Below are 10,978 nucleotides of genomic sequence, written 5' to 3'. Positions count from 1 at the left end.
TGAGCATTAAAACCAAAACTTTTACCTTCGTCCCTTCCCTTCCCCTCATCTTACAGAGCTGGTGACTGTGAAAATATGCTGAACCCGAAATAGTGGCACTGCAGTGCCAGGTCAGCCCCAGCCATTTCCCAGCCAACGGGGAATTGACAGATACCGCTTTACAAGCCTAGTGTTTGTAAATATCCAAAGAAATGACTTCATTCCGTCAATTATTTCTGGAGAAAGCTGGCAGAATCGCACGGTCATTAAACTGGGAACTGATGGAAACTGTTAAACAGGAGAGTTATTTTGCCTAGCAGCTCTAGTTAGTGCTTTTTATGTGTTTTCATTTTTTTTTAAAAAAAAAAAAAAGCTTGAAATACTAGTGTGGCTAAACGGAATTGCCGCTTCATTTGGAAAGCATATTTATAACGTTCCAGAGAAGATGAAGTATGGGGAAAAAAAGAGAAATTCAGTTTTCTAGGACTTTCTTAGAGTTAGCATGATTCTTTTAAACTAAGAATGTTGAATTTTGAAGTCAAAAGATTATAAACATAGAACATATCCCAAAGCAGATCATCACATTGTCAAAACTCTATTGGCCACATACTGTGTTTTCTTCATACTAAATATGCTATCTGCCACAAACTGTGCCTAGACACTTTCTCTTTGTCTCTTCTAGTGGTCACCAGCATTCTTTGTTCCATCCATCCATCTATCCATCCATCCATACATCCATCCATCCATCCATCCATCCATCCATCCATAATAAATAAAACATATTTTATCATGTACCTTTTAACCCCACCTAATAATCATGCATATGGGGAACAGATAAAAATTCTAAGACTATGGCTGGGCATGGGGGACATGCCTTTAATCCCAGTACTTGGAAGGCAGAGGCAGGCAGATCTTAGTGAGTTCAAGGCCAGCCTGGTCTATAGAGTGAGCTCCAGGGCACCTAGGACTGTTATATATTCTATCACAGAAGGCAAACAAAAAAAAGTTCTACGATAACTACAAATTTAAACTTGAAAGTTTTCCAGAGTGGGGAGAGGAAAAAAAGCTGCTAGATTACTTGTACCTTGTCATTTGTATGTTCATGTCTGTAAATGTTCGTGTATGCATGCCAGTGGAGGTCAGACGTTGATGGTAGGTGTTTTCCTATATTGTTTTCTACATTTAAAAATGTTTTTCTTTTTTTTTTTTGTTGGGCAGTGGTGGTACATTCCTTTAATTCCAGCACTCTCGAGGCAGTGGCCAGAGAATCTTCATGAGTTCAAGGTCAGCCTGGTTTACTGAGAGAGTTCCAGAACAATCAGGGGTCTCTCTGAGTCTGCAGCTAACAGACTTGGCTAGACTGGCTGATCAGCAAGCTCCAGGGTTTTAACTGTCTGGAGTTACAGGCAGCTTCTGCCATGGCTGTCCATTTAAGTGGGTTCTGGGCAGGGATCATGTCTTCATTCTTGGACAGCAAGCATCTTACTGAGTTATCCATTGCCTCAGACCCAGAATCTTATTTTTAAATAACTTTTATAGATAACCACCATGTTTTCCAATACCAATGGCATGAACACAAATGTTCATAAAAAGATAAATGGTTAGGCCAGCTGTAACAGTCTAAGGAATGGATTAAGAAATGTTGATAAAAATAAGGGAAATCTGGGAAAATCAAGCCAGAAAATTCCAAGGAAAGCTAGTGAATATTTCTTTAGTTATAATACACACACTATATACTATATATAACAAGCAAGTGTATATATAAGTACAAATATACATATATATGTATGTATTACACACATGTAGAGCAAGATCTCATCTCAGAGAGAAAACAAACAAAAAACAACACAAAAAAATCAACTGAATGCTTGCGATAGTTCTTTGGAAACTAAGAAATCTCTTAAACAGAATAGCAGGACAGTTAAGTTCATAGATCCTGAGTCCGCAGTTCCCGATAGTATGCAGGAACACCTCACTGTGTGTAGGATATGCAAACTGCAACAACTAATTTTATCTCTTTGAGATTTGGGCCCTTCATCTATGAAACAGGAATATCTGAACGACTCCCTAAGCGTATCGAGGGGCTACACTGATGCAGGTAAAGCGTTAAGGAAATGAGATCAACCAAGAAGTCAGGTAATGGTTGAATGGATAATAGAAGTGTGGAGCATGTACACAATAGAATTGTATTCATTCATAAATAAAAATGAAGTTTTCAGGAAGATGGCTGGATCTGAATAACATATTAAAGTGACTCGGACTCAGATACTGCTTGCTCCTTCTCACATATAAACATTCTCTTTTTATCTCCCTCTGCTTTTAGCACTACTATGCATGTGTGTGCGTGCACACATGTGTATGTGTGTGTGCGTTTTCATGTAGGACATGAAACTAAAAGTGGACTATGAAGTGTTTAATAGAAGAAAGGAGGACACGTGTGACACACAGAGAGGTGCAGGGAACACCACTGGGGGTAAAAGGACACAGGTGTGTCAGGGGATAAGGGAGAAACAGAGAAAGGTCAATTTAAAACTATTTACATATGAAAGCCATAATGACACTTACTGTTTTGCAAAGTAACTAAAAGTAAATAAATAAATAGTAGTACTGACAACTGTACTTTCAAATAACATGCAACAGGAAATTAATTTACACTCCCCCTAAGACAACCAAACTAAAACAAAGAAGAATACACGAGTGATTTTTAGTAACACAAGCTATAATAACATGACCATGAGAGGAGGAAAGACATGAGAGGAGGAAAGACTATGGCGAGCCCAAAGACTTAGTTCTCCACTATCAGAAAGATCTCAGTTCACAACAGGGAGCAGGTGATGTCAGAGGAAGCCAGGAGGGCTGCTTGCTTGGGAAGACAGAGATCGGAGGAAGAAAGAGAGGGATAAAATGTGTATAGAAAAGTATCAGATTTAGTTCCATTGGTCCTGCTTTCTGCTTTTATTTCAAACCAGGCTGTTTTCAGTACTGTAGCTCTGTAGTAGATCTGTAGTGGAGTTTGAAATTGGGGATTGTGATGCCTCCAGAAGTTACATTTATTGTGCAGGATTGTTTTGGCTATCCTGGTTTTTTTTATTTTTATTTTATTTATTTATTTATTTATTTGCTTTTCCATATGAAGTTGAGTATTGTTTTTTTTTTAAGTTCTGTGAAAGATTTTGCTGGGATTTTGCTGGGCATTGCTTTGAATCTGTAGATTGTGGTAACACTGACATTTTTGCTATATTAATTCTACCTACCCAAGAACATGGGAGATCTTTCCATTTTCAGGTATCTTCTTCAATTTCTTTCTTCAAAGTTTTTAAGTTCTTGTCATACAGGTCTGAATTCTTCCTTTCCAATTTGTATTCCCCTGATCTCCTTTTGTTGTCTCATTGCTCTAGCTAGAACTTCAACGACTGTATTAAATAAATGAGGAGAGAGTAGACAACCTTGTCTTGTTCCTGATTTCAGTGGAATCGCTTTGAGTTTCTCTCCATTTAGTTTGATGTTGGCTCTTGGCTTGCTGTATATTGTCTTCATTATGTTTAGGTATGTTCTTAAATCCCTGATCTCTACAAGACCTTTATCATGAAAGAGGTTGGATTTTGTCAACGACTTTTCAGCATCTGGTGAGATGATCATGTGGGTTTTTTTTTTTCTATTCGTTTACATGGTAGATTATATTGATAGATTTTCAAATGCTGAACCATCCCTGCATCTCTAAGATGAAGCCTACTTGATCATGGTGGATGATTTTTCTGATGTATTCTTGGATTTGGTTTGCCAGTATTTTTTTGAGTATTTTTGCATCAATGTTCATTAGGGACATGTAATTCTCTTTCTTTGTTACATCTTTGTGTGGTTTGGGTAGCAGGATAACTGTCACCTCGTGAAGAGTTTGGCAATGTTCCTTCTGTGTTTACTGTGTGAAACAATTTGAAAAGTATTTGTATTAGCTCTTCTTAGAAATTGTAAAAATATAAAATGGAATAAAGAAAGCATATTCAACAAATGGTGCTGGCATAACTGGATGTCAACATGTAGAAGAATGAAAATAGATTTATGTCTATTGCCATGCACAAAATTCTAGTCCAAATGAATCAAAGACCAAAACATAAGCCAACCACACTGAACCTCAAAGAAGAGAAAGTGGGAAGAACATTTGAATGAATTGGCATAGGCGGCCGCTTCCTAAATATAACTTCAGCAGCACAGACACTGAGGGCAACAATTAATAAATGGTACCTCCTGAAACTGAGAATCTTCTGTAAAGCAAAGGACATGGTCAACAAGACAAAATGGTAGCCTACAAAATGGGAAAAGATCTTTAACAACCCCACATCGGACAGAGGACTGATCTCCAAAATATACAAAGAACTCAAGAAATTGCTCATCAAAAGAACAAATAATCCAATAAAAATGGGGTACACACCTAAACAGAGACTCTCAACAAAGAAATCTAAAATGGCTGAAAGACATTTAAGAAAATAGTTAACATTCTTAGCCACCAGAGAAATGCAAATAAAAACAACTCTAAGATTCCACCTGTAAGAATGGCCAAGATAAAAAAATACTGATGACAGCTTCCGCTGGAGAGGATGTGGGGTAAAGGGAATACTACCCCATTGCTGGTGGGAGTGCAAACTGGTACAACCACTTTGGAAATCAGTACATCAACTTCTCAAAAAATTAGAATAACTTTACTCAAGACCCAGCAATACCACTTTTGGGTATATACCCAAAGGACAATCAATTATACCACAAGGATATATGCTCAACTATGTTTATAGCAGTATTCTTTGTCATAGCCAGAACCTGGAAACAACCTAAATGTCCCTTGACCAAAAAATAGATAAGGAAAATGTGGTACATTTACACAATGGAGTACTACACAGTGGCAAAAAAATAATGACATCTTGAAATTTGCAAGCAAATGGATAGATCTAGAAAACATTATATTGAGTGAAGTAACCCAGACCCAGAAACACAAATATCATATGTACTCACTCATAAGTGACTTTTAGACATAAAGAAAAACCAGCCTACAATTCACAATCCCAGAGAACCTAGACAACCAAGAGGAATGTAAAAGAGATATACATGGATCTAATTTACATGGGAAGAAGAAAAAGACAAAATCTCCTGAGTAAACTGAGAGCATGGGAATCATGGGAGATGGTAGAAGTGGGGGGGAGGGGGAGGGAAGTGGAGAAAAATATATAGTTCAACAAAAACAAAACAAAAAAAGAAGTACCTGAAAGAACCCCAGGGGTCACAAGTGGGTCCTTCTAAGTGTTCACAGAGTAGTGATAGGCACAAGCAAATGAGATTGCATGAGGTCAAAGAAAGAACTGTGCAAAAGACAAGTGAAGTACACAGCACTCACAACAATGCCTACTTCTATCTATCAGACTGCAGGATTTATCTATCCATTCACAGGATTTTGGGGGAAGATAATATCTCTTGTCTCACTTGAGAGAATAATCTTTGTTAGCCATTTCTCTGATTATGACACATAGTCTAAAAACAATACTAGGAACGATAAGAAAAACTCTAAGTAAATGAACTGGACCTTACAAAAAGCTCAAAGAAATTATAGAAACATAAAAATAGTACCTAATAAAGTAATTTTGACAGGTATGCAAAGTATCAGGAAAATATGAATCATGATGAGGAAAACTACTAAGCACTGAAAGTGATCCATAACTTACACAGTTGTCAGAATCAGAAAACAGTGATATTAATGTTATCATTGCTGTTCAAAAAATTAAAGAAACATTGAAAATACCAAACAATTAAACATCTATAAATGAAAATGACATTCTATACATTTAAACTCCTTATATGGGAGGAACAGTACATATTAAAGACAATAGCAAATATGATAAACTCAGAGATGTAGCAAAAAAAAGTTTCACAAAATGAAGCAAAGAAGGAAGAATGCTAAAAATTAAAATATTATTCAGTATCTCCAGGTAAACTCCAAGTAGATGGCATGTGTGTAATAGTCATCACAAAAGAAGAGAAGGAAGAAACTTCAAAAACTTGAAGAGCTAGTGTCCAGACAATTTCAAATTTGCTAATAACTATAAACCCACAACAGCTCAGCATCTAAAACAAACGCAGGCATGAAAATACCTGGAAACAATGATGTGTAACATCATCTTCTGTAATGATGGGAGCGAGCAGGCCTGCCTTTCGTCCTGCTTGGCTCCTGCATGGTTAGCTTTACACCCGAAATAACAACACAAAAATTGTGTTTTTTTAAACACTGCCTGGCCCATTAGTTTCAGCCTCTTATTAGCTAACTCTCACATCTTGATTAACCCATTTCTAATAATTTGTGTACCACCAAAAAGTGGTGGCTTACTGGGAAAGATTCAGCATGTCTGACCTGCAGGCTGGCTCCATGGCATCTGTCCCAGAGAGGAGAGGCATGGTGATTGCCTCCCTTCCCTCTTCCTCCCAGCATTCTGTTCTGTCTACTCCACCCACCTAAGGGCTGGCCTATCAAATGGCCAAGGCAGTTTCTTTATTAACCAATAAAATCAACACAAAACAGAAGACTCTCCCACATCAATTTTCAAACTTATCAAAAGTGATGAAAAACAGATTTTAAAGTCAGAGAATGGCATGTTATGCACTAAAGAACAAAGATAAACGTGATGGATTTTGTACCAGAAATGATACAAGTTAGAAAAGAATAGAGCAACATCTATAATTTACTAAAACATGTGGAAGTCATTCTAGAATTTTATAGCCAATGGGGTACCTTTCAAAAATAAAGGCAAAATAGTTTTTTATATAGACAAAAGGTTAAAGAATTCATCATGTGGGCCGGGCATGGTGGCGCACGGATCTCTGTGAGTTCGAGGCCAGCCTGGTCTACAAGAGCTAGTTCCAGGACAGGAACCAAAAGCTACAGAGAAGCCCTGTCTCGAAAATAAAAAAAACAAAAAACAAAAAACAAATTCATCATCATGCTTAGACATATAGAAAAGCCCTAAGACAGAAGAAAAATGACACCTGCTGGAAATATTGATATGCATAAAGAACTGAGAAACATAAAGAATTCTATCTATGTGGGTTTTACGGTATGAATATAAAATGTCCTCTACATGCTCATGTGTTTAGTCCCCAGCTAGTGGTTCCACTTTGGAAGGTTCTGGAAACCTTTAAGATAACTACAGGAAGTGGGTAACTAAGGGTGTACCTTAAAGGTTATTCCTGTCTCTAGTTTCTGTCTCCTTTTCTGCTACTCATCTTCTATGAGTGAGGAGCATCTTCTACCACACAACCTTGCTTCCATGATCTTCTGCACATGGAGCCAAGTAGCCATGAGATGAGACCTCTGAAACAATAATCATAAGTAAGTCATTTTTTCTTTTATTTTTGGTCACAACTCTACAAAAGTGATTGATACCATGATTAAAAGATAGGACTATCTTATTTAAATTTCTTTAAATGATATTTGACAGTTTAAACAAAATCAATAATGCAGTGTGGGTGTTATGGTATATGTATAATAAAAATAGCATGAAGATTAAATGGGAAAAAGTAGAAATATACATGAGATTTTTTATAATACATGTGGCATGGTACCAATTATAGACTATGATAAATAAACACATGCTACAATCTTAAAACAAGCCTTATGAAAAGCAACAAAACAAAGAGCGTAGCAAATAAGATAAGAAAGGAAAGATCATTTTGCAAATGAAAGGACATACTAAAGTTGATGTTTGAAATAAAGCCCACATAATTGCTTTAATGTCAAACAATTTAGGTGTCAAAGTTCAGGAAAAGAAAAGGCCATTTTGCTATAAATGTGTGAAGGAATCAAGATATACAATCCTTAACGTTCATGTAGCTAAAAACAGAGTTTAAAGAGGTATGATGCTAAACTGAGAATATTGCAAGGAGTGCATAGATCTACACTTACGGGGGGTGTAGTTAGCTTTCCTTCTCTTGATATACAACAAACAAGCAGAAAGAAAGTAGCAAAGGCATAGCAGACTCAAAATCACAACCAACGAAAGTTGACACAATTACCACTAATGGAGCATTCCATCCAGTACTATGATAGCACAATATACCAATGGTTAGCCGTGATCTAATCCTCTCTAAGAATGTTGTCATAGGTACCCAGAGAAAGGCATCTGTCAATTTAAACAAGTGGACAACAAGATTGGTCATCACAGCCAGAATCCGATAGACTATTTGATCCCTCTTTTATTCAACATTGTACCAGTGGGTATAACCCACAAGTAATATAAGAAAAGGAAAAAGGGCAAACAGAATGTAAAGCTAAAACATTATTTGAAGATATAATTAGTACATTTAGGTCTGCTATAATAATATATAATATATTGAATAAAATTTACAAACACAGGGTTTATTTTCTATTGTCTGGTAGACTTTTAAGTTCAAGACACCATTTGGTAGAGTGATGGACTGTTTTCTACTTCTTTAAAGTTGCTTTTTTTTTGGTTTTATTGAGACAGGGTTTCTCTGAAGCTTTGGAGCATATCCTGTCCTGGAATTATCTCTTGTAGACCTGGCTGGCCTTGAACTCACAGAGATCCATCTGCCTCTGCCTCCTGAGTGCTAGGATTAAAGGTGTGTGCCACCACCATCTGGCTTCAAGTTGTTTTCTTAATGTGTTATCTCATAGTGAGGGGGACTTGCATGCTCTCTTATGCTATTCCATATGGACATGAATCACATTCATGAGGGTTCCAAAGCCCATTTTACCGAGTTACCCACTAAAAAATTCTCACCTCCTAATTCTAACACACGGAATTTTTGAATATACCATCACTCAGATTACAGTATATACAGATACAAAAAATAATAGAAAAATTTAAAAGTAAATAAAACTACTCATGTGTTATATTATTGACTAAATATAGATTTGGCAGAAGTGTAAGACCTATTTCCTCAAAACTGTGAAGCTTGTTAAAGTAGTATATTAAGGCTGGCTAAGGTTTGAATCTGAAATTTTCCAGACAAGGCTCCTGTTTTGAATACTTGTCCCACATCTGTTGGCACTAATTTGAAAGGCTCCAGAATCTCCAGGAAGTAGAAACTAGTGGGTACAAGAGGGTCATTAGTGTGCAGATCTTTGAAGATACACGCAGTGCCTGGTTACTGTCATGTTTCTACTTCGTGATCTATGAAGTGTCTGCCACATACTCCAGCCACTGTGAACTAAGCAGCTTTTCTTATGCCATCTGTTAGTGTGTTTCCTGACTTCTCAGCCCCGAAATAATCACACAGAAACTAAATTACTTAAAACACTACTTAGTCCATTAGCTCTAGCTTCTTATTGGCTAATTCTTACATCTTAATTTAATCCATCTCCGTTAATCTGTGCAACACCACAAGGTTGTGGCCTACCAGCAAAGTTTCAGTGTGTCTGTGTGGAGGCTCCATGGCTTCTCTCTGACTCTGTCTTCTCTCTCCCAGCATTCAGCTTAGTTTTCCCCACCTAGCTCTGTTCCCCTATAGCTCTGCTATAGGCCTAAAGCAGTTCCTTTATTTATCGATGGTACTCACATCATACAGAGGAACATCCCACATCAATGAAACACAGACTACCATTAGCAACTGAGTCGAAAGCATCCTTGCCCCTCTTCCATTGCTTCTGTCAGGTTATGGTGGCCATGGTGCTATGAAATTGTACCACATTCGGCTTTACAAAAGAAAACGCCTTACTGATTTTTCTCAACTAGCTAAAATGTTTTTACTAACTTATGAGTTCATAGCTGCAAAGAGAATGTAAAATGTGGTTCATGTTTTTCAGCATCATAGAAATTCATTCTGTAAAGGAATCTCAGATGCACTTACAGTGAAAATGTTTTAAGTCAATGTTTAACTCAGAAAGATTTGTTCTTCCAATGCATAGTGAGTGCTTAGCATCTGTCAGTCTGCTTCATTCTGGGTAAAGAAGAAATTTAGCGGTCATATTGTGGAACTATTATCAAACGTAACGAAAATAAAAGCATAAAATGCAAATAACCTAGAAATTATACTCAGTGCTATATAAATCATAAAAAATTACAGGAAACAGGAGGCTGCTATCTAGGTACACTAGATAGCGTGGTCATAAACAGCTTATGTGGGTTTGGGGACCATAACCAAAGCAGGAAGAAGCAATAAGCAAGGGAAAGAGCATAGCTTAAGGAAGAGCAACTGGAAAACCTCTGGCTAGGCCAGCAGAGAACTGAGGGAGAAGCTTTGTGCATCTCCAAAACCAAAAGAGATCAAAGTTGACCACAGTTTACAGAGAGTGAAGAAAGGAAAAAGACAGTTTAGAGAAAAGATTCAGGCAGAGGCCCGATTATACAGGATCATGGAGGAACTGGGATTTTATTCAAAGTGGAGGAGGAAGCTATGTGATGTGTTTTAAAAATTAACATGGTTGGGGGGATGTGGGGGGGGGGAGGATATGTGTGTGGGGTATCCATACAACAGAATGTAGCTGGAAGCGAGAGCACCACTCTATAGAGTTGGTTCTTTCCTCTCACTTTTATGTGGAGTCCCAGGAATTGAACACATGTTATCAGACTTCCACATCAAATACTTTGATCTTCTGAGTCAGCCAGCCCCATCTTATAAAAAGGCTAGAGACACAATTATATATTTAATATACATATTAATTTGTTTATTTATTTTTAACAGTGGTTCTCATATTGTAGCCAGGCTGGTCTGTAATTCACTGTGTAACTCAGATGGTCTTCAAACTCATGCCATAGCCTCCTGAGTGCTGGAATTACAGGGGCGAAACACATCTGCTTCTAGATTTTTGGTTTAAAAAAACAAACCACCAACTGGTGTAATTGAGAAACAGCAGGAGGCAAAATAAATGAAACATAAACATGATGAATTAAATATAAAGCTTTTATTTAAACACAAAAAATGTATATCACAGATTCTAAAAGAGTACAAAATGAGAACATTACAATACATAGCCACCCAAAATTGAGGTTTCTACATATAG

This window comes from Microtus pennsylvanicus, chromosome 10, assembly GCF_037038515.1.
Source record: "Microtus pennsylvanicus isolate mMicPen1 chromosome 10, mMicPen1.hap1, whole genome shotgun sequence".
NCBI classification, from domain to species: domain Eukaryota; kingdom Metazoa; phylum Chordata; class Mammalia; order Rodentia; family Cricetidae; genus Microtus; species Microtus pennsylvanicus.
This window is presented reverse-complemented; position numbering follows the sequence as displayed.